At 39.1% G+C, this 25,044-nt stretch overlaps 1 long non-coding RNA gene across 2 annotated transcripts in view; it reads right to left on the reverse strand.

The window, feature by feature from the left end:
* LOC103101212 (uncharacterized) overlaps window positions 1-15,836 on the reverse strand; it is a 175,699-nt gene extending 159,863 nt beyond the window's left edge. Inside the window, exon 1 of one of the 2 annotated variants that reach the window (XR_457546.2) lies at window positions 15,751-15,836. This is a non-coding gene — a long non-coding RNA (uncharacterized LOC103101212). Of the gene's footprint in view, window positions 1-14,746; window positions 14,877-15,750 lie in introns of those variants that run through there. The other variant, XR_008915045.1, reaches the window with a different exon arrangement.
* Window positions 15,837-25,044: the final 9,208 nt, after the last annotated feature.

Consider the following 25,044-nt stretch of genomic DNA (forward strand, 5'->3'; position numbering starts at 1 on the left):
TGTATTCACACATTGCACACACACAGACACAAGAATTTGGTGCAGAAATACATCTGATTTAAAAGATATATTTTTAAAAGGAAGGTACACTGAAGTCAGAGAATAGATTTGAAGAAGGAATAAATAAATAAGGGATAATAAACAGAAAAAGTTTTAAAACTAGAAATTGGAACTGGACTGGAGAAAAAAAGAGGAGCAAAGGAGTTAGAAGAGAACATTTCTGGATTACTAGTGCCTATCAGACACATTCTCTATTACCTTCTTTTTAAAAAGAAAGCTGGGAGGGAAAGGAGGAAAATTATAGGAGAATATGATGAAGGGAAATAATCAACAATCATAACAGTGAATGAATGGAATACACTAATAAAATGGAAACAGGTAGTAGAATGAATTAGAATGCAAAAGCTAAATAATATATTGTTTACAAGAAACATATTTAAAACATTAACTATTTGTACAGGGTCAAAATGAGGGCCTGGAGCAGAATCTATTATACTACAAAAATTTTAAACATAGGAATATCAATTATGATTTCAAACAAGGCAGTATAAGTTGATATTGTTAAATGAGATGAACAGGGAAATTACATTTTGCTTAAAGTCACCATATTTGAAATAATATCAATATTTAATGTATATTTACTGAATGACATAACATCATTTAGATGTTAAAAATTGAATTAAAGGAGAAAATATACAACAAAAATATAACATTTGGACATCTCAATATGCCCCTTTCCATATCTAATCTAACAAAAAGATCAAGTAAGAAAGAAATGAGTTTAATAGAATTTTAGAAAATTGTAAATTGAAAAGCACAAAACCTTTTAAAAACATAATCAAGTGCTGTGGAGCAAAAATTTCACAAACAAATGCAGAAAGGATAAATATATTCTTTACCTAAAAAAAAAAGCAACAATGAAACATACCAAAACTTTTGGCACATAGCCAGACTAGTTATTAAGGGAAATTTTATATCTCTAAACATTTTTATGAACAGAAACAGAACACTTCATGAAAGAAAAAATAGCTCAAATAATTGCTCATGTTAACTAAAATAAAACCTAGAAATGCAAGTTTTTTTAAAAGTCAAGACAAAAATAGAAATTCCAGGAATCAAAGAATATACTTAAAAAACTATTGACTTATTAATTAAAATTGAATTCTTAAAAACTAATAAAATAGATAGGTCATTACCTACTTTAATGTAAAGAAAAAAGAAAGTCAAACTGCCAATATAAAAAAGGAAAATAAAGGAAACTATTAGAAACTATTTTCTCCATTTATATGCTAAAAACAAAATGATTTAAGTGAAATTAATTAATATTTAGAAAATATAAAATATATGGATTATTCATATAAGAAATAAAAATTTTAAATCAACTAATCTCAAGAAAAGTAATTAAACAAACCATCAGAAATTTTCATAGGGGTGAGTGTAGTCGGGGAAGAATCATACTGATTTAAAACTGAATTGTATCAAACAAAAAATAACTCCAATTTTACATGAATTGTTTATAAAAATAGGGAAAGATTTTCTTTTCTTTTCATAAAATATTATTAATTAGATATCTAAACCAGATAGCAGAAATTAAAGCTAGAGGCCAATACCTTTAATGAGTATTCATGAAAAATATTGAATAAAATATTATCAAAGAAGCTATGTCATATATGTCTAAGGGATTTGTTTCCTCCATACTCTTGCTCCTACCCTGACCTAGCAAGTGACTAGAGGACTAGCTCTAGATCTGGCCATTGTAAGCTCAGCCCCAATCTAGGAGTTAGCACACAAGCTTTGCATTCTTGACCAAATTTAGATTGCAAGAACAACCCCAATCCATCCCACCATGTTTTGTCATCTGATTCATAATTGCTTTATAACTAATCATTTCTGCACTCAGGGAAAGTGGTATGAAGCATGTCTTCTTTGGGCTATAAGTTTGGCATCTTTGGACTTTTTTTGTTGTCCTTTAGTCATTTTCAGTGGTGTCCAAACTGAGGCAAATGGGATTAAGTAATTTGCGGGGGGGTCATGCAGTAAGTATCTGATATTGGATTTGAACTCAAATCTTCCTGACTGCAGTCCCAGAATTTTATCTGTTATACCATCTAGTTATCCTGTATCTCTAAATTAAATGATCTCTAAATTCCCTTTCAGTCCTAAAGCTATGATCCTTTAAGCTAAGTAAGTACTTAAGGTACTAACAAGCCTCTCTATATCAAAGTTCAGTTGCACTGTCCTAATTAGGGCTCTTCTGATGGTGGTTTTCAAACCTCAGTGCTTCCAGATAGGTCCTTCACAGAGAAGAGGAGCTCAGGTTCATGGATTTAGTAGCCTGACATCTTCCTGAAGACAATGCTGATTATCTCTTACCAGCTATCTCAACTGATGGCCCAACACTGGTCAAACTGCTAATAAAGTCATGTGTTTTACTAGATTTCTAGGTGGTAGATATGAAGTCAAGTGACCATAGTGTGAATTCTGGCTTTGCTGCTGATTAATTAGGGGCAACTAGGTGGAGGAGGATAAAGAGGTGGCCTGGAGTCAGGTATACCTGAGTTCAAATCTAGACACAGACACTGAGTGATCCTGAGTAAATAGCTTTTCCTAAAAAAAAAAAAAATCTGTTTTCCTCAGTTTCTCCCTTTGTAAAAATGGGGATAGTATCCACTTCCCAGGGTTGCTGTGAGGATCAAAGGAGATAGTAATTGGGAAGTGTCTGGCACAGAACCTAACATAGAGTGTGTACTATAAAAATGCTAGCTATTATTGTTAATTAGCTATATGATCTAAAGCAAGCCATTTAACTTCACTGGGTCTTAAGTCCCTTATCTATTAAATAAACCATCTGAATGCTTTTTTTCCTCTATGGTTCTTTCCAGAATTAGTTTCCAGCACCACTGGGAATATTCACAGAAAACATTCTCATTTTGTGAGTTTTCCTGGGCAGTCATGGGTCAGATCTCAGCTGTCATGTTTCTCTTTCATGGGATTCCTGATTTCTCCTTTCAAACTTCATATTTGAAAAGAGCTGAGATGAATATGTATATTCATAGGAAACCTTACAGCTGCTTACCATTTATTTAAGCAAAGATGCCCACACTGGGAGAAACATATACATTCTGCTGTGCAGAAAAGAAACTCCTCAAATAAGAACCTCTCCCCCACCTCCCCTTAATCTTTGGGAAGGAACCTTTCCTTATTATTTGGTTAATTGCCACAACCATTTGCCATTGCATTAAATAAACATCATCTGCTCCCCCACCTATTCTTCAAGACAATCATAGAACAGGCTTTGTTCTCTGCTAAACATGGGATCAACATTTTTTCTGCCAAAGATGCTTTTTTTTCATGCCTGTGTCCCCACTTCACAGTTCTCTCTGCTTTGGAAGTGGGCCTTTAGTAATGCTATTTATACAGCGGCCCTGACTACTCCATAAGGTCCACTGGCAGGAATGTAAATACTGTGTTGCTCTTCAAAGTACCATATCAATGAGCTTCATATGGTCTCAGTCAGCCCCATGGCATGGGGTCCACTCTGTCTCCTTTCTAATCACTTCCATAGAGTGTGTTAAAACAAATTGACATTTCAACTACAATGGAGTACTAGAAAGGAAACAAGTCTTTACTGAAAGCCAACTGTATACACAGGGGATGATGTTGTCAAGGAAGGCTGGATTTGCAGTTAGGACCTGAGTTCAAATCCTCCCCCTCTTAGACTACTTGTGTGATCTTGGATAAATCATGTAACTTCTCTGGATCTCAGTTTCTTCATGTGTAAAATAAGGAGAGGACTCCCCAGTCTCTCAGTCAAATTTAAACTTTTCTCATGTCTTCTCTCTCATAAACTTCCAAACTTTCCCTCCACTCATTAAGCTCATAGTCAGAGGAATTATCTAAAAATTTCTTTCTAGAAGAATCCAAATATTAAACTCAGTCAAATGGTGATGGGAGAAACATAATAGTAAATCAATTGCTTTGCAAGTCTAGAGTGAAAAACAGAAGCACCATGGAGCTAAGGGCTCAGTAGTTATTACCAAAATCAACACCCTATATTATTATTACCTTTGTTGGTGCTCTTTTCAGTCAATCATTTGCTCACTATTAAACTTGAAATTAGAGGTCAAACGGTTTGCTATATTTGCTTCATTTTGACAGCCAACAGAGATGACTAGCAGTATCAGAGGAACTTCCCCAAGAGGAACAGAAATATTAGTTACCATGCTCCCGGCACAAGAAGCCACACCTGCTTATCCTTGAGTAATTGTACACCTCCTACCTCTGAACAGAGAGTTGATAGCCCATAGCATAGGCGCAGGATGAGACCCACATTTTGTTTGTGCGTGACTGTATTTATATTTGGCAAAAGGCGGTTCTATTGGGAAGCCAGAGCCAATGAGAAAAATGCAATGTGGAAAAAAGAAAGAGCATCAATAAAGCATTTTAAAAAGAAATTGTCTATCCATATGATTAAAATTATTTAATTGCTTTATTTGAACTCATTAGATTAAAAGTATGTTACTACATTAAATATTTTACCAAAAGCCCAAAAAAGGAGGGGAGGGAGCTCTGCATGAGCTATGATTGTTAGAAGTGATCAATAAAGTATTATCTAGTTTTATGAGAGTCACTAATGTGCAGTGGAAAGACTATTGTCAGACAGACGGGATCTGAATCACATCTCTCACATTTGCTAGCTGGGAGACTATGAATAAATTATTCAAGATCTCTTAGGATCTGTTTCCTCACCTAGAACCTGGAAATAATTAGTTCCAACTTTGTGATGCTATTATGAGCCTCAACGGAGATAAGGTTCATGAAATGCTTTAAAAACTTTAAAGTATATATACAAATATTGATCATTAGGAGTCAGGAAGACCCAAGTTCAAATTCAGCTTCAGACACTTACCAGCTGTGTGACCCTGGACAAGTCACTTAATCCTGTTTGCCTCACTTTCCTCATTTGTAAAATTAGCTGAAGAAGGAAATGGCAAGTCACTACGGCATCAAATGGGGTCACAAAGAGTTGGGAAGAACTGAAATGATTAAACAACAATATAAAAGGAGGGTCTCATTTCTTGCTTCCCTTTTTAGAGAGCTGCTTATAAGAACCCAGACTCAACCATGGGGAGAGAAGAGCATAAATTTAAAACTGGAAAGGGGGGGGGGGCAGCTGAATGGCTCAGTGGATTGAGAACCAGGCCTAGAGATGGGAGGTCCTGGGTTCAAAGCTGGCCTCATACACTTCCCAGCTGTGTGACCCTGGGCAAGTCACTTAACCTCCATTGCCTAGCCTTTACTACTTAGCCTTCGAGTCAATGCACAGTATTAATTCTAAGACAGAAGGTAAGGGTTTAAAAAACAAAACAAAACTGGAAGGTACCTGACACAACTCCCTCATTTTTGCAAATAAAGAAATTGAAGTTAGGAGAGGATAAGCAATTTTCCAAAGTTATATAGACAATAAATGGCAAAACTAGGATCCAGACACAAGTGTCTGACTCTGAATGCAGCATTTTTCCATTGCAAAGCATTGTAGCACGAGATGGGATCTCAGACTAAAATGTCCTCAAGCAAGGGTAACACTGGAGTGTTTATCCAAGGCAGCAAAGAGAAAAGGGCTGGCTGGGAAGAAATGCTAACAATTATAGCACTATTCTCATATTGAACAATTAACAATCAAAATGCTCGCTCACTCTTCCTCTCAATGAAGAAAGAAGACTGTGACTTCCTCCATAGGAAGGGTATTCAGGAGATACAAAAGCCTTTCATGGACGCCTCCTTTAGAGAACTGCTTGCAGTTTCTGATATTATATGAAAATATTTCTATTCATTTCCACCAGAGGGCATTTCTCCCATTGGAAATAAATGATGAAAACATTTTGAAAACACTTGGTTGTCTTATCAGTCTCAAAACAACTGAAACCACTCAGAAATGCATTTTCTCTTTTCAAAAGTCAATGTTTTAATTGAGCAAATTTAGTCTGGAACATATTAGTCAAGATAGATTCAGTTCAATTCAACTTGCACTCAATGAGTCCTGTACTTCGTCTTCTGCCCTGTGCTTCGTATTGAAGGAGAATTCATTCAACAAGCATTACTTTAGTGCCTACCATCAAGTGCAGTGCAAGGTGCTGGTGATACAACAACAGTAATGAAACAGTCCCTGCCCTGGAGCTGCTTATATTCTATTGGGTAAGCCGCAGTAAGAAGGGGGAAAATGCGATCCTTCTCTCAAAGGGCTTCTTTAGGTACAGAAATACATTATAGACCCAGAAGCTAATTAACTACACAATATTTTACACTGGGACTTTTGTAACAATCCCAGCTCACCGATAGAGAGGTGACCTGAGGGGCTTGCCTGGGCCTGTCTATATCTCCTAAGATAGAGGCATTCAGGGTGTAGCCATCTGTGGTTGACTGTGAAGCTGGAAAAGGCTGTTTCTTTAAAGCTGGTGAGACTGAGTCAGGTCACCTTCCTTCTGCCTCTTGCTTTGGCTGATACTCTTTCCTATAGGTCCAGGCAGAGGGTGACGATCTCAGTTCCCTCATAGCACTGATGGCAGGAACTGAACTAGTGAGAGGGGAAGGACTTCTTTCCTCTGCTTTTTCTCCTTTACCCCCAGCTCTGAGAAATGAGCCTGGGGGTGTTTGTTCCTGTTCTCTTATATTTGTCTTCCCGGGTTCCATGCACAAGCAGTCCTCAAGACCCAGAAGTACAGACTGTGTTACAGGCAGCCAAGCAGTCTGGGATGGTTCCTTGGTTCCTTTACAGCAAAGCCCCAGTTCCAAGTCCAAACCCTCTGGGTTCAAAGCCCAGGCATTCCTAATTCTCTGGACTTCTTTGCTGGGCTGGTTGGCTGTGATCTTTATTCTCTAAATTCAAAAAGAAAGTAAAATAGGGCAGCCCATTCATGGGGTAGGAAACAAAGAGTGCCTCCACCTCAGGAGATCTGGGCGAGCCCCTTTAAGGCTGTATTGGTTGACATGCCAACTATGGCAGCCTAGACTGACTACTTTCAATGGCAAGACCTGAAAGAGTATCTTAGACAAGTGTAACATGCCTGGATCCACTCCATGTAGCATGAGTCCAGAGGCTCACCCTCTTCCTATCCCACTTTTCGACATTTATGTTTTTCTATCAAAAGACTGGGTCTAGTTCACTAGAAATATACAAAAGGGATAAGACTGCTTAACTAGGAAATTCCATGGTGCAGGCAAGTGGGCAGGTCAAAAACGTCAACCTGTGAGTACTGTGCAAAGGCATCCACAAACATGTGGCATCTCAAAAGGAACTTCTTTGAGTTGACGTCAAGGATGTGCCTGGAGATGACATTGCTCAGAAGGCAGTAAACTATGTATTAATAGGAAACATGTATAACAACTGGACAATTAGTGTTGTGTCTATACAATATTTCCAAGGATGTGGTTCTAACAGTGGGTACGGAGTCTAAATACTACAATATATCCAATTCTGTGAGTGCATCCCTTACTCAACACAAAACCCAATTCCTTCAGGTCTTAGTGCAAAGTTCTTGACTTAGAGTCAGGAAGACCAGAATTCAAATCCTACCTTGTGTATTTACTAGCTGTATGGCCCCAGACAAGTCACAACCTCTGTCTGCCTCAGTTTTCTCATATATAAAATACTTAATGGTTACACATTCTTCCTAGTGTTATTATGATTATCAAACAAGGTAATATTTGTAAAGTGCTCAAAAAACCTTAAGGTTCTAGTTGCTGCTTCTGCTGCTGCTGCTGCTACTACTACTACTACTACTACTACTATGACTACTACTATGACTACTACTACTACTACTACCACCACCACCACTGCTACTACTCCTATTACTTACTACTACTACTACTACTACCACAATTACTTCTACTACTATTACTATTATTTTGTATCATAAATCCCTTTTCAAGTATGGTAAAATTTACAGACCTCTTCTCAGAAAAATGGTGAGGGTCTTTTTTTTTAATAATCAAAGTAAATACTAAATATCAATTAGAAGTTAGTAAAAATAAAGATATGATTTCTTCCTTATTCAAGATAATGAATTCCTTGAGATCTCTCTCTAGACTCCTTGGTGTTTTGTAGACTCCAGGCTAAGAATGTTTTAGTGGAAGGTTTCATGCATTTCTGGAGCCACTTGCTAACCAGCCTTCTGAACTTGAACCTTCCCAAACTTAACTGAGTTGGTTCTTGGATAATTGATACATCAACCATCACCAGGCTCATCCTTGAAGTTTTCTCAGCTTGGTAGAACATACCAGAACTTTCCTTCTACTGATTTAGCCTTCCAGAAACCAGAGTCACCTATGGGCAGATAAATTAACCTCTCTGAACTTCTGGTTCCTGAGCCAGAAAAGGCAGAATAACTATATTGCACTGTTCACATCACAGGGTTGTTGTAAGGAAAGCCATTGGCAAATGCCTGCCTCAAAGCTCTATAGTTATGGGAACTATTGTTAATCAACAGAGAAGAACTTTTCTGGTGGTCCCATTAACACTAACATGTTTTTCTTAGACTTCTAGTATTTGGAAACCATGAAATTAATCAATCAGAAAGCATTTATTAAGTTCCCATTGTATGTCAAACACTATGCTATGGACTGGAGATAAAAAGAGAAATCAAGCCATGTCTTATGTACAAGGAAAACTCTATTCCATCACTGTCAGAAAGCTCCATTCCACTGTGAGAGACAACAAGAACATACAGTTCCCTCCTCTGTTAAAAATGGTGGGATAAAGTAGAGAGATATTGGATTAGAGGTCTAAAAGGAGACACATGTTTTCATACACAGCCAATATGTGGATTTTCATGACTCTGTATAGTCCTTTGTTACAATGGAAAACTTTTTGTTTTCTCCTTTCTTTCTTCCTTCCTTCCTTCCTTCCTTCCTTCCTTCCTTCCTTCCTTCCTTCCTTTCTTCCTTTCTTTCTTTCTTTCTTTCTTTCTTTCTTTCTTTCTTTCTTTCTTTCTTTCTTTCTTTCTTTCTTTCTTTCTTTCTTTCTTTCTTTCTTTCTTTCTTTCTTTCTTTCTTTCTGGAGAGTGTTGCGGAAAAGGAGAATGGGAGTTAATTGCACTAAAAAAGAAAAGAAAGTAATAATAATAGCTAACGTATATAGCACTTTAAGGTTTATAAAGCACTTAATATTAATGTTATCCTCACAAAGTGAATGCTATTATTATCTTCATTTGACAAATAAGGAAACTGAGGCAAACAGAGATCAAATTACTTGTCTGGAGCCACACAGCTAGTAAACATCTGAGGTCACATTTGAATTCAGATTTTCCTGACTCCAGGCCCAGTGGTCTATTCACTATTCACCTCACTTCCTAGCATACATGAATCATTTTTTAAAGATAAACAGAAAAGAGCAGGTTCAAAAGGGTACCTGGAAAAATAATTGGGCAGTGTTGGGACTACCATGTAAATTAAACAAAAATAAAACAAAAACAATTAGGCTTTACATAGTATGTTGTAGGCACAGGGTGAATGACAAACTGCATGACACAAATCCACAGTTTCATATATGACCTTCTTTTTTGTTTGTACATTTTGAAATGTTTATGTTTGCTAGCATTTATTAAGTCATTTTAAAATGACTTTAATGAATGAAATAAAATTTAATTAAAAAAAAAGGTTTCTCATGAAAAATTTTGATGAAATAAAAGGAGAAAATTGAAGTAGATGACCTTTGGGGGTCTTCTTCTGAGTTCTAGTTCTTTGACCTCATGACTTCACAGTCTTGGCCTTGGGACATCAGAGCAAGCTAACTAGGCTTCCAGAGCAATTTATTGTCCATAAAAAGTGTCCGAGGTGAGTGAGTTCGGGGAGGAAAAAATGAATAATAATCTACTTACAAATTCATTTTTCTTCCTGGAGACTTATTCTAGATTTTAGCATCTGACTTTGCTTATGGAAAACAGAATAGTTTTTTTGTGAGGAAAACAAAGGGAAAATAGCCTAGCTCTTTTATTTTGTGATCTGAGATTTATCTGCTTGGATTAGCCCCATATCAGTAAGTTCATGGTCCAACTCAGGCTATATTGGCAGTTGTCAGTTCACACGAAATAGGGAATTTGTCTTTTCCTTATCTCCAAGTTGCTGCTGAGAACCTAGAATTTCACAGTGCTCTCTTCTCAGGCCAGGAATTGAAAATGAGAGGCAGGGTATCATTTTTAGAATCTTTGTGGCAACTCTAAGAGTTCTTCTGAAAGCACTTACTCTGATGTATTTCAACAGAAATTTCACTATGACCTCAAATAAAATATACCACCCCTAAGAAAGAGTTATGAGATGTAAAACTTCTGAGTTCAGATTTAATAGTCCTAAGAAAAAAAAAACCACTGGTCCATTTCCTTATTTCTAAAATGGTAGGATAATCAGATAGCCTCCCTCATTTGAATTTAGTATCAGAGTAATCCTATGGAAAAACCTGAGATTCAGTTGACCCAAAAAAAAAAATCTTTTTTGATTGCTACAAGAGTTTCTCTACTCCCCTTTTCCTTTCCTAAAAAACAGCAAGCCCAAATCCCCAAATCATAATTACTGGGGGCTTCAACTTCTTACCACCACCACCACCCTACCACCACCAAAAAAAAAAAAATAATAATAAAGTCTTCCCAGTGAAAATTCTACAGTGCTAACATCCTTCATAGTTTCAACCTTTGATAAGCCAGGGAGCCAAATGTAGCTAAAGCCCACTTGCAAAAAAATTTCCCCCATGGATCAGAGGCTAATCTTTTGCCTGTACAAGAAGCAACATTCCCATTTAAACTGCTTTTCCATATACCACCTTGGCTTTTCCCTAGTCTCTGGAATATGTTATCTCAGTCAAGGAAAAGTAAAACAAATGAACCTGGAGCAGCTGTGGACAGAGACTCCAAGGGTTACTATGCAGTCTTAGCCTTGGCTAATTCCAGACGAAGTAATTTCCTATCCAGTTATAGAGCAAGGTTGAAAATCGAGTTGCCTCTTAAAGTTGCCTGGGGAGTGTAAGAACCCCAGCAGCCCTGGTTCAGTGATTGTCAAAAATTATTGCCAGTAAAAGACTCTCTCTCTCTCTCTCTCTCTCTCTCTCTCTCTCTCTCTCTCTCTCTCTCTCTCTCTCTCTCTCTCTCTGTCTCTCTCTCTCTTTCTCTCTCTCTCGTCTTTTCTCCCTTTCTTTCTCTTTATCTCTGCCTTTTTCTTTCTCTTTTTCATTCATTTTTTCTTTTTTTCTTTTCTGTTCTTTTGTCTTTCTTTCTTTTCTTCCTTTTTCACATCTCTAAGAAAAGGCAGAAGGATCTTGATTCATGAAATTGCATTAAACTGTCCAGGGGAGTAGCACAGTACCTCTGCACAAGCATCACCACCAATCCTCCTACAGAAGAATCTGTTTTCATTCATTCCTTGCTTTTGCACCATGTTGAGTGGTGAATATGAGGGAAAAAATGTTGAATGACCACAATTATCCAGAAATTACCTATGTGGTCTTTTCCCTATCTTGCTCTTCCCTTGGCTACAGAATTGCAATGAAAGGTAATAAAAAAAGAATCTCGTTCTCAATTTTCTCACCTATATCAGGCTCTTTTCAGCTTTGTAGTTTTGCAAAAGCTTTTCCCTATACAGGCTCCTCCAACCTTCCCAACCCTGTTGAAAGGTCTGATTTGGGAAGAACAAATAGGCCCAAAGAGAAGACTATCAGAGAAGTGACCATGGCAGTGGCAAAGGCAGCGGTAGTGGAGGTGGTGTGAATGGGGGAGCTGGCAGCCAGGTGGCTGTTGGCCATTAAAAACTGAAAGGCAAGAGCCACCTGTGTCAGGTGTGTTTAAAGTTCATCTTACTTTTAGTTCATCAATACCTATGTGATGGCCAGTATTGTGGAAAGGTGCATTCAGCCAGTAATGCATTAGTTTCACAATGCCTAGAAATGAAATGGGGGGTGGGGGTGGTAGCACAGAGGGAGGTTGCTTTTGTACTCCAGAGCAAATAACCAGCTGGTAAAGACTACCCCCACCCTGTCTATTCATGGGACCAGAAGGTCTGCAAGTTTACTGACTTTTCTAGCATTCCTTCTGCTCCATAAAAATGCTATTTCTTGCTAACTGGAATTTTTCTGCCTCCTTTAGTTCTCCCATCTAGGGAGGTTACAAAGAGCTACTCAGTGGTCAGTGAGAGCACAAGCAGGGGAAAATGAGATCTCTGACTTCTAAACATTTTACTCAATGGCAATGCTCAAAAAGTCAATAGATACCCACAATGATACATGTTGCCAAATTTCTCCTAGGTGAATGGAAAAAAACAGCACCAAACTGCTTTTTCTCCATAGCTCAAAAGGATCCCAAAACTAAGAAAATATTCTTTGGGGAGGGGGTGTTCTTAGCAATTTTTTTTTCATAAAAGCAGAAACAAAGATGAGAACCTCATTGGATAGTTAAAAGAAAGAAGAAAGATGTCATTGTTAAACTTATGAAACTATCCCCAAAATAGTTTTGTAAAGGGAAAAAGAAAGGGGATTCCTACCAGTTCTATTCTATGGTGGGATTTTAAGGGTAGATCTATTCTACTGATCGTTGTCAAAGCTGGGAACTTAAATAGCCAAGACTATGGACAGAAAATAAATATAAGACTGCAATCAAGCTAAATGTCTATGTACAGCCATGATTCCCCGAACCAACTTGGACTGCAAAAGGATGTTATGTTTAACACATACAAATACTGCTGGTGGGTGAGGTTGAGCTCTATGCAGCTTTTGTGTATAAAACAAATACAGAATGAAGAAATACCGCATTCTACAACTTCATGCAAGGGCCAGCAACTGGGCCAACTCATGTCAGGTAACCCACAGCAGGCAGCAGGGATTGGTAAAAAGCCTTTACTCTGACTCTTAGAGAACAAAACTGTCACACAAAGTCCTCTCACATATTCATTATCTCCCTTACACCTGAAACCTCCCTCTATTACACAATTCTCATCTAGAAAACTTAGCAAGGAATAGGTAAAATACTGAAGGATGAATAGTATTTTAAAAAGGGGAGCTGAGGACATCCCTTAGCTAGTTTTCCTCATTGTCAGCTAACAAAACACATAATTGGCAATGGCTTTTGGCTCTTTTTTTTCCAGGTGAATTGTTACTCTAGCCCAACTCCAACAAACATTTACAGCCAAACTTTCTCAAGACACTTCTGTTCAAATGTGCCATTTTATTAGATTTACCTGCATAAATGCTGTTTGGCTGAATCAGAACAAGAGTGATCAGTGCAGTGGGATGAATCAGCCTTGCCATGGGCTTAGATACCCACATATGAGTCTTGCAAAGAACTTCTCCCTCCACTCTAAAAAAGATGGTGAATACTCTCTATGATACTTAGAAGCTCTGATTCTTTCTCTGAATAAAAACCAGGTAAATAGAGAGAGAGTTACAAGTGCCCATCTCCCCCCACTCAATGTGCTTCTCTGACTGCCACTCTAGATCATTTTACAGGATTTCCTTCATATTGTGGAAAGAGGGATAACTTGCAGTGCAGCCCACTGATCCAAGAACATCCGAACCCATGACTTTGTTGAGGCTTCTACACTGACATATTGGGCAAGTAACTTTTGACTTCACTTTGACCCCATCTGATCATTTCCAAAGGGGGCAGAGAGAACTGCTGCTGGTCTCCCCATAGGCTGAAAGAGAGTAAGAAGAGTGAAAGGTAACTATAAATCCTTCAGAGGACATTTTGTACTAGAGAGGGAGTGTGATTGGATATAAAGAGCTTAAAAATCTGTCTCCTCTCCTAGCTCCCTTATGTTAATCTCCTCTTTATCTGTTTACCTAAGCATGCTTGCTGTCATAGGTTTCATCGTCATTTGGCCTTTGCTCATGGCTAAAACTCTCTACTTGGGTTTAGTAAAATATTACTCCCTCACCAAAGAGGACCAAATGAGAAGTATAACATCATCTAGAGAAGAATCACCTTACAGCTTTGTAGGAAATGTTTTGGGGACCCTGGGTCCATGAATCTAGATCTGGAAGGGAACTCAGAAGCCATCTAGGCTCAACCCTTCATTTTACAGATGAGAAAACAGAGGCCTCTGGAGGTTATGCGACAGGAGAAGTCATATTGACGGAAAGGGTAAATTGAACCCAGGTCTGCTGACTGTACAGCCAGGGACAGTGAAGACAGATGCCTATAGTCACAAAAGCAATCATAGCAAAGAGAAATGACAAAAAAGAAGATATGCCATAGAGATATCACATATTTAGAGCTGGAATAGGACATATGATCTGACCCCCTCGTTTTACAGCGAGGAGTTAAAAATAGCATTGCTTACAGTAACTCCAATTGAGAATACCTTGGATATATTTTCCTCACTTGGAAGAAGCAGCAATCCCTTTTTAGAAGTTTGGCTATCCCCGTGTTACACCCAGTCCTTCCTTGGTATCCTCAGAAAGTAGTAAGCACTTAATTCAAAAGTCACCATGGAATGGAGAACTCCACAGATATCTCTGTATCTGTCATCTGACCACAGAACCCTGTAGCTGCTATTGAAGTGCTTCAGCTGCCGGGGGAAAAAACTTATTAGAAATTATAGGCATAACTTGAGTCCCTACGAGGGCAAACACTCTACATCCCACACTCTCATCTCCTGCTCACCACTTTCCTGTCTTCCATAGTCCTCACCACTCTGAACTACCAACAGGTGGCAGGAGAGACTATTTTTCCCCCACCTACCTCACAAAGTGGAAAGGAAAGAAACTCACCTGAGCTCAAGCACATTTCCACTTGGGCTGCTTCTTAAAGGCTGGATTCTCAGTGAGCTTTCTTTTAAATAAATACAAGTGACCCCACTTTAGGGAGACACACACAAAGAACAAGAGATGAAGAGAGAGAGAGAGGGAGGGAGGGAGGGAAGGAGGGAGGGCGGGAGGGTGAAAGAGAAGAGGGGAGGAGAGGTCTTTTTATTCCACTTTTTACTGTCAGGGAGGGGACTGGTTTAAGGGCCCTGGAGTTTAATATTTCACATCACAATCTTTCCTCTCCATTTCATCCTGAGATCTCAGCAAAGGTGGGGACATTGGGGACACAGGACAATGAACTACTGAGTCTTTGGGAATGTGAGACACATACCCCCACCCCCACTTACCGGGCAGGAAGTCCCTATCTGTTCAAACTGGGGTCAGGGCAGTTCATGGTATATACACACACGTTATATATGCCTAGGTGAATATACATACATATTCACTAACTTCATTTAATTGTTCCCGGATCACCGACAGGAAGCCTTGCTCAACTTTAGTTGCAGAAACTGGCAATCTAATGCTGCCTGTCAGCCTTCCGCCAGATCTCTGCCGCCGTACCCTTCACCTCGATTCCTCCGGATCACCTCCATCCCCCTAACCCGACACACGCACACACACACATACACACACGCACAGCACACACACACATACACACGCGGACACACACGCACAGCACACAAACACACACGCACAGCACACACACACACACACACACACACACACACACACACACACACACACACTCCTTCCAACCCCATCTCCTATCTCCGGCATCTCCAAGGCTAGCGTTTTTCTGTGCAAAGACCACAGGCACTGAACCATATTAGGTCCTGAGGTTTGTCCGCTTTCTACAACTGGGGTTTTGAATTACTTGAAAAGAGCAAAAGTCAGGAGCGGAAAGCGGGCGATTAAGGAGAAGAGGGAGAGCAAAGATAAATGTGGTGGCAACTGCCATTTGGTCTCACCTTCCAGGAATACCCGAGAGTTATTTCTTGGCTGCTTCCCTGCTCACCGCGATGACAAAAATCACCTTTTAAAAGGACAAGACGGTTAGGGAAGGATTCCCCCCCCCCCCCCTTTAAAGCCGTAACAATGTTTCATGCCCGCCAAATTCCAAAGCAAACAGAGGAAACCCCTCCAGAGATGGATGGAGTAGCCCTTTGTGTCCTATCGCCACGCAGGTCACCGACACTGGGGAAGTAAGCCATTCATCAGGCTTAATCAGTTCTGTTGCCTCAGCATTGATAGTCCCCTAAACGTTCACTGGATCTCTTCAAACACTCCACCACCACCCCCACCGCCCCCAAAAAGTGCAACTGAAAACTAGACGCGATGTGGGGAAACTATGTTAACAAGACAAATTTCGCTGTATTCTAAAGTTATACAGTCCTAAATAATATAAAAGACAGGTAATGGGGCACGTAGCTATCATAAAATGCTCCAGAGAAACTGTTTTTAAGAGTCATTCAAGGCATGCCTTCTCAAGGAAGAGAAAAATTTGGAGTCCTGAATTGCTGTTAGCTACTTGCCCTTTCTGTAAGTTGCTGGTCAATTTCAAAAGCCGGACAGCGCCTGAGAAAAGATTATTTGGAGGGAGATAACTACACCGTGGAACCAACTTTATAACAAAAGGGGAAGAATCACCAATCTTTCCCTCAACTGCGAACGCATTTTAAACCTCCGATTCGAAATGGCAATTTTAACCAAAACATTTTAATTTGTAAATTTGGACTTTCTTCCGCCGGGATTCCTTCCCTTGAACTTGGATAGATTTTGAATGTTCAATTACGAAAAAACAAGAGACTAAGACAAATTGCATTGGAAAAGGCTGAAGACTAACGGCTGAGCCTGGAGTACGACATTTAGGTTAAAGGGGCAACTGGACTGATTGATTATAGACGCAGAAAAATTCAAGTTACCCCTAATAGGAACGAGGCAACTCAATACTTTGGTATGTTTCTTTAAAAAATTAGAGAAAAATTCTGACCCACTGATTGAAATCCCCATTTCCCAGAATTTACAGCAACCACAAATTCTATCCATTTCGCTTTTCAGAAGTATAGAAAAAAAAAATTCAGTCCTTAGGGTTTACCATAAAAGTGCAACAATTTTGTTGGTGAGGAAATTGTTTGCATCTGCCTATTTACTGATTACAATATGTACCAATCAGTCATTTGGTCAATTCAGAGACCAAATAAATATTTCCCCCTTTAAGTCTTTTTTTTTTTTTTTAATATCACCAGAAACAAATGCTCCCTTATTGCACGTGATCCTACTCGAAAAGGAAAGGTTAGTAAAGAGTTGCAGATTTTCCAGTCCTGGTCATTTCTCACAGAATATTTGCGAGACACAATTTCTTATTTTCTTTGGAGCATTTCGGCTCAGTTAAATATAGCATTGCCTATCTCTTTCTTGTTACCGGGTGTCAGAAAATTTTGGGTGTCTCAGGATAAAAGAAGAGGAATTTAATTGTGTCTTTTCATGCCTTTAAATGGCACCATCGAAAGCGGCTGTTTGGAGGAACTGACCAATATTCTCTCCTTTTTAGAAAAGCAAACAAAAATTTTAAAAGCCAGCAGACAAGGATTCAACAAAGGTTAAAATAGCAAAAAGGACTGTCGCCTGGAGTCTTTGCCGGCTGTTTGATAGAAAGATTCTTAGAAGATACCTTTACATTTTACGTAGGAATTCAAGGAATCGAATTAATATTTTATTTCAAAATAAAAAAAATCCACATTTAAAGTGTGTGTGCCCATATAAAATATATTACTATTAGGAAAGGTGACTCTTTGGTGTCTCATGGGATAAAAGAGTGAGCATCTACAGAACTTTTAAACGTTTGTGAGAATAGGTGCAAAGGGGATGCACTTATTAACTCTAATCCTTTTTAAACAATAGCGGATTTTACTGTTACTCCTTATTTTCACACGGGAAGGCTGTGATTCAAACCCACCCCCACCCCACCATCATGCTCAAGATTCCAAATCTGGTCGCTCTGATAGCTCTGATAGGATCTGCAAAAGAATTAATGGGGGGAAATATTCCTGTTAAGAAATTCCTGAATCCCTAATATAGATCACCTCCTCAACGATGTGCGATTTCTCTTCAAATCTCACCTAAATAGTATTTGTAAGATCTAGCAACCCAGATCTAGGGTTGATCATTTCAGCCAGAGGAAAGGTTAGCGTAGGAACGCTCCCCCCAAATAAAACCGAGTAAAACAAAAAACACCGCGCTTTGGGCGTTCATGTCTGCGTGTTTTTATTGGACATTTAGAAACTCCTCGTGGCCTCCGTGATTAAAACCAACAAAGTCCACAAATGCTTAGGTTTAATCCGAGTTTTCTCATACCCAAACTAGGTCACAAGAATATAAGAGGGAAAAATGGGAGAAGAGGAGAAAGCAAGATTAAGCTACTGCTTTAACAACTGACTTAAATCACACATTGCAAACGTTTCCACTTTATTGACATTTATTCCTGCCCACCCCTCCTCCAGAGACAGCTTTATTTTTTAAAAGCTTATCAGGAGGGAAATCACTAACTGAGACGGAATTTCTTTTCTCTAATGAAACTCGAGTGAAAGAAGATTTTGTTATAAACTAGTTTCTTGTGGACAATTTAAAAATAGGCTTTTTGTTTTTTTACACCCCACGTATTTTAGGAGATTTATTTGAAGAAATATTTTCCTTTACAAAGAAAAAATTACAAAAATCTCCCTGTGCAGATTATTTGACCTGCTGCCTATCATAACATCTGTAAATATCTCAAGGAGCTTAATATTATAAAATGGAAAGGGTAAAGATAGCTTGAAGGAAACCGAGGGCTCTTTCATGGCTGGGTGATTCCCTATGCAGGGCTCAGGAGCATATTCATATTGGAAATATTTGTTTATTTTTTAAACCACTTGAGCCCCCAAATATCAAATCTTTGGCGTTTTTAGGCATGTACTTCTTGGCATTTGGAAGTAGATATGTTAGCAAAGCTTGCTTTTCCAAATATTAGATTTTCTATTGAATAGCTAGCAAGGAACTGAGTGATTTAGACTTTCTAAAAACAGAAGTGGCTGAAATTGACTGATTTCTTTTTTGTACCGAGACAAAAAAAAAAATACACAGCAACATGCTGCTAAAATTTAGGGTTAAAAAAAAAGTAGTTGTTTTATTGTTCAGTTGTTTTCAGTTGTGTCCCATTGTATATCTTTCTCCGAGTTAAAGTAAATAAACCCTGACAGAAACTGATCTCCTAACCCTATTTACAATGATGCAAATTGGAATCCAAATAAATATTTAAGATTCAATCTTCTTGCTCCTAAGGATCATTAGATAAAGCCACATTTCCAGCCAGTTTTCATCCTTACCTTCCTACTTTTTGGAAAAAAAAATACAAGAAATATGGAGATGGAATTTCCAACTGTTCAAAGATTCCCTCTGCTAATAATATCATGGGTTGTCTGTGCACCAGCCCTGCAAGCATAATGATGCTTTGGCAAAAGGCAAACCCTTCCTGGTCCTCAATCAATTCTAAATATGTATGAAATTAAAATGGAAACAAGGAGCAAGTCTAGTGTTAGGCCTTTCAAAATACTAATTTAATAACTCGCCCAGAAATATAGTGTTTTAGGAAAGGCAACCCAGATGTCAGCATATAAAAGGGAGCTATAAAGTTTCCTTCAAATGTATTTCAATCATTTTTAAATATTTACATTTAATAAGGACAAGTTTTTATGGCAAGGGAGAGGTAATTACACTTATCATTCCTGGAAAAATGGAGGTTTAATGAGTCCGGTACTGATTTGCAAAGGTGAAAAGGAGGCAGAAAACATGGCATTGTCTTCCCCTCCCCCACAGGGTTCTGCACTTTGCTGCCTTTGCAAAAGCCCAACGTGCATCTTGCAGCCTCTGCAGCCAGAGCCGTGCTGGGGGCTCCTGGGCCTGCTGCTTGGGTTTCAGACTCCTCTAGCAAACTGTTCTCCACATTTTCCTTGCCATTCCAACTGAAACCTCCAATGTGAGCTACTTTGGGTATAATTGGAAGAATCTTATCGGGCTTTTATAGGCCTTCCTAATGAGGCTATTTATTTGGCCAACCTTAGCCAGCAGAAGGATTAGTAACACCTTAATATGTACAGTATTGAAGCTGCTCCCTGGGTGCCTTCGAGACACAAAAGCCTATCTTATCAGTGCAAATGGCTAGGTTCAGGCAAACAGCGGCTTCTGAAAATTCACCAGGGGTCAGCCTTCATTAGTCAGATTTGCTGAGAACAATTTGGAACCCAGAGAATTCAGGTTCTACCACTTGGCTGCATGGATTCAGTTTCGAATTAGGGGGTGTGGGTGGGATTGCGGGGTGGGGGATGAAAACAGAACAGCAGGAACCCCAGGAGCCTGCTTAAGTCTGTGGGAAAAACGTTCCGACCCGGTTATGTCCTGTGTTCTCCCCAAGCACCCTGCATTGGGAAAGAGCCAGCTCTCCTTTCCCTAGAGATCCTGATTCTTTAGAGGCACATTTCTACACTTCACTGAACACCGATCAGCCAGGACAAGGCTTACTTTGCTCAATGGCACATAGGAAAATGTGATCAAGGCAACTGGTTATTTTCCTGAAATCACTCCCATCTTCCTAAGTCCCTCTTTATTTGGATGCTTTGGTATCAGCCAAGGGGAAAGGGAAGATATTTGATTAAAGATGATTTTTAAACTCATTCAACATTAATTCACAAATAGAGCTCCAGCTGAGAGGAAAAAAGGGCTCTATCCATCTGAACAAGGAAGTCTCCAGCACATTTTTGGATCCTTAAGAACAGCTTGCTAAAAGAAATAAATACTAGTTTATAGCCAGCTTTTCAAAGGTGACCTCTCAGTCTTCCAATTTAGAATTTCCAGTTCGAGTTGTCTTGCTTAACTTCGAGCACCCAAGCTGGAGTATCTCCAAACTCACTATTAAAAAGCAGCTTAAAAGTTATTTAAATTGGATAAATATTTCTAAAGCAATTTTAAATGAAAAAAATAATTTATAATAGTCTAGTGTGTCATAGCAAATGTCTGATTCACACAGCCTTAATGGCCTTTTAAATGGGAACCAGTCTACATTTCAGCCATGGAACCCTACTGATGTCTGAAGGGGCAAACTCCCGAATTTCTCATGTACACAGTTACATTTTGTGAGTACGCGAAAGCTCTCTTCAGATTGGATCCAATGAAATTCCAGAGCAGTGACTATTGCTACATCATCCCAAGAGAATTGACTGATATCTGACAACAGTTTTTTCAATATCGAGTTGGACTTTAATTCAGAAAGACTAGGTTTTTAATTCCTTCCTCTGACACTGTGTGATCTTGAGTGAGATGCTAAACTTCTCTGAACCTTGGTTTCCCCATCTATACAATTAGGAGGTTGGACCAAATGACTTCTAAGGTCCCTTACAAATCTGTATCTAAGACCTATGAACATTCATTCCTATTCCTAGGACCCCTCAAATATCCCTATGGCCTGTAGTTAGACTAGTCTCTCCAGTTAGTCTTTCCAGTTCAGTCATTTCACCATCCCCATGGAAAAGTGGAGGTAGACACAAAATAATAACTTTCTGAAGGGTTTTCAACAGTCAGCAAGTGGGCCAGGTCCAATCTGGTGGAGCTATTTCATGGATGAAAGAAAGGAAACAATAAAGCCCCCAGTCACAAAAATCAAAGATCTCCCTTGGTACTAATGTTATTCCCATAGCAACTGTCAACTTCCAAGAGGGCTAAAGCATTAGCATGTGACTTAGGGTCAAAGGAAAATCTTGGCATCAGTAGTGAGTTCTCCAAGTCCCCCCTGCAGTTCTGTTTGAGTATCTGGGACTCGGAAGCTACAGTGTTGGGTTAAGTTGCTATGCAGTCGTGAAAGAACTGCTGGATTCCACCCCTACCAGTGGCGGCAAACCAGCAACCCGACTGAGGCAGGTGAGTTGTCCCCCTACCAACCAAAGTCTTTGCAGTGGTTTCGATAGCAACTGAATGTTTGTTTGACCAAGGTCTCTGCCCAGGGAACTTGGAGAGAGAAAGTAAGGTTGTTTTCCATTCCTATTTTGGAAGCAGCCAAGGTTCCTAGCCCACTCTGACCCAGGCAAGGCTGAGTCCCAACCCCATGAGAGAAAACTGCCCCCCTATAGCATGTATATACATAAAACTTCAATCCTTGTCTATACCGGTAGGATAAGACAATGCACTGAGGCAAGGTGGGGAGGATACTCCCAAATGAGCTGGAGGAGGTTACAAAACTATTCACGGAGCCTATTTCCATGAACAGATGTCATGGAAACCTCACAGAGTCAGGAATGTGGGCCAATGTACTTTTTTTCTTTTGAATTATCATTTATACATATACATGTATATATACAACAATATAATATATAACACAGTAATAATATAATATACGATTTGTTGTAAATATGTAACAAATTACAATAAATATGCTGATCCAAGAGAAACACATTTTCACATTAGCTATGTCCAAAATCTGTCTCATTCTTTTTTCCCCTCCCTCCTCCTGGAGAAGGCAGGTAACATTATATATGTTGTACACATTCTCATATAATCCATATTTCCCTTTTCATGTTGTGAAACAAGGTACATAGTCTTGAATCAGGAAAAAACTCATGGAGGAAATAAAATAAAAGAACAAAAGAAAAAAGAAAATGAAGAAAATAAAATAAAAATAAAAGATGTTTCCATCTGCATTCAGACTGTCTGCTCTGGGATAGCCTTTTTTTTTTGTCATGAAATTTTCACCAATGTACTTTCTACTATATTCTACATTCCTTAACAATGCCAAAAACTTTGATCTCAGGGTCAGATGAATTGGATTGAATCCTGACTGTCATATAGGAGCATATTTCTAAAGGTGGAAGTAACCTGTATGACTTAGTCCAACCATCACTTCTACAGATGAAGAAAACTGAGGCCCAGGAAAACTAAGGTCACAGAAGTACTAAGTATCCTCCAGGCAAAATTTGAACTCAGATCCCCTGAACACAAAACCAGCTCTCTTTCTACCATACCAATTTGAGGAGAAAGTGAGACTAACAAATCTGGTGCCTCACAACCTTAAAAGGATGTTGTTAGGAAAGCTTAAAGTGCTGCATTCAATTCCAATCAACAAGGATTTATTAAGGAGCCTACTATGTGCAAAGCTCTCTGGGAAAAGGTGAAAATAAGGAATTACCTCAAAGAGAAAGACGTTTTAGTGAACCATTTTCCAATAATCATTTGTGGTGTTTTATAGTCCTTTGTAGTTTACCAAAGTGCTCTCATGGATATTGTCTTTATTTGAACATCTTTGATGTTATTCGATCTGGGCTATTATTATTAACCCTCCAAAGTGAAGATGAAATCTGAGCCAGTGGTTACAATGCTTTATCCCTTATTTTATTCAACAAAAGTTTCAAATCTCCAGGCACTCTCAAGGCTTCATTTCAACATCTCCTGACATGGTCATGCCGCAGTACAGAAATGTTAAACTGAGGGTGGGTCAAGACCAGAAGAAGATTTGGTCTGGACTCTGCTCCACGCTGAACCTCTGTGAAGTGGCCTTAGACTGTCTCTCTCACCTATCCGCTGGGTAAGGTTTTTGCTCCTGATCAGCCAAATCTGTAACAATTTGAAGTGAGAGCTTATTCTGTAAACTCAGCAAGTCTGAAGATGGGCTATTAGCTGGAGGGCTTTCATGTGAAATGATGTCTCCTGGCACTAATGTTCTGTCATTTGAAAACCTTAAGCCAAAAAGACTGGTGCTCACCCCCAGAGTGAAGGAAGCAAGCCCTCAGCTGCCCGGCCGATGGCTGGGGTCTACATGTGCTAACTATTACGTGGTTGTTTGGTCCATTCCCCAATCGGGGTTGGTTGCCATGCTCTGGGTAACTGCTGTCAGGAAATGTTCTCTCCTAAATTACATAATTAGGGTATTGGGGAGCATGGTGAAGGCAGATTAGGGGCATCACTTGCTCCTATTGCCAGCAATGATTCAAAGCACATAAGTAAACACTTAGACTGTGAATGATTTAATATTGATTAAACAATGATTTACCAGACTAAACTATAAGGCCCACGAAGTAAGGAGGGGCCCAGAGAAAGAAAATAACAAAGGGTTGGCTTCAGAGGGGGCCTGGTTTAAACTCACAGTGGACTTTGACCCCATGGATCAAAATCAGACTGTGGAACTATGACCTAAAACAAAATTCCAAGTCTTGGCAAGTTGGTGATGGACTTTGGGGCGGTATGATCAAGGTCACAGGTCAAGCCCTAGCCCTTCAAAGTATCTTTCTGTCCTCTAAGGTCCCTTCCCCCCACATATATTTTTGGAGCTGGACACCAAAGTAAAAAGTCATATCAAATGGTTTTTCATTTATTATTTCTAAATATGGAATGAGGATTTCAACTTGATTAGAAAATTATAGTGACAGTTCCTATAAATGTTATTTATTTATTATAAAAGTTTATTCTGAGATTGCCAGGGAAAACTAACGGGCATTTTAAAAAATAGTCATCTATTTCAGAGTTCAGAGGTCAAATATCTAGAGGTAGTAGAGACCTCAGAGATCATCCAGCCTCTTAATTAAAAAAAAAAAAAAACCTTACCTTCTGTTGCAGTATCACTTCGAAGACAGAAGAGCAGCAAGGACTAGGTAAATGGGGCTAAGTGACTTTCTCAGGTCACATAACTAGGAAGTGTCTGAGTCAAGATTTGAACCTAGGTTCAAATCTGAGGGAAGGGGAAAAGAACTACAGAAAAGAGAGGAGGTAATGAGAAAGGGATTGTGGAAGAACCAACCCTTTCAAGTTACTGAGTCCTAGAAAAGTGAAGCAGCTCATTCATTCAATAAGGCCTTTAGCAACAGAGTTCACCCTGGAACCTTGTCCTGTGACTTCATATGAATACAGCACTGTGCCTCTTTCCAGTGACAGTACATGCCTTACAATTTGGGTGAGAACTGGCTTGTGTGAGCACTAACAGTAAGATATGGTCCCCCTCTAACCATAAGGAGCATCCCTGTTAACGGCCAGCCGTTAATGATCTTCCATGGAATTGTTGAAAAATTGTTTGAAAATTCAGTCCTTTTAACTTAGCCTTCTTGTCTAGGAACTTCTTGTCTATGAGGGACAAGAGACTTGGGGTGGAGAGAGAAGTGTATGTTGGCTTTCTTCAAATATCTGAAGAACTGATATGGAGAAATGGGGTAGAAATTATCCTGTATGGCCCTAGAGGCCTGAATTAGGATCTC

The sequence above is a fragment of the Monodelphis domestica genome, chromosome 1 (genome assembly GCF_027887165.1).
Source record: "Monodelphis domestica isolate mMonDom1 chromosome 1, mMonDom1.pri, whole genome shotgun sequence".
In the NCBI taxonomy this organism is placed as follows: Eukaryota; Metazoa; Chordata; class Mammalia; order Didelphimorphia; family Didelphidae; genus Monodelphis; species Monodelphis domestica.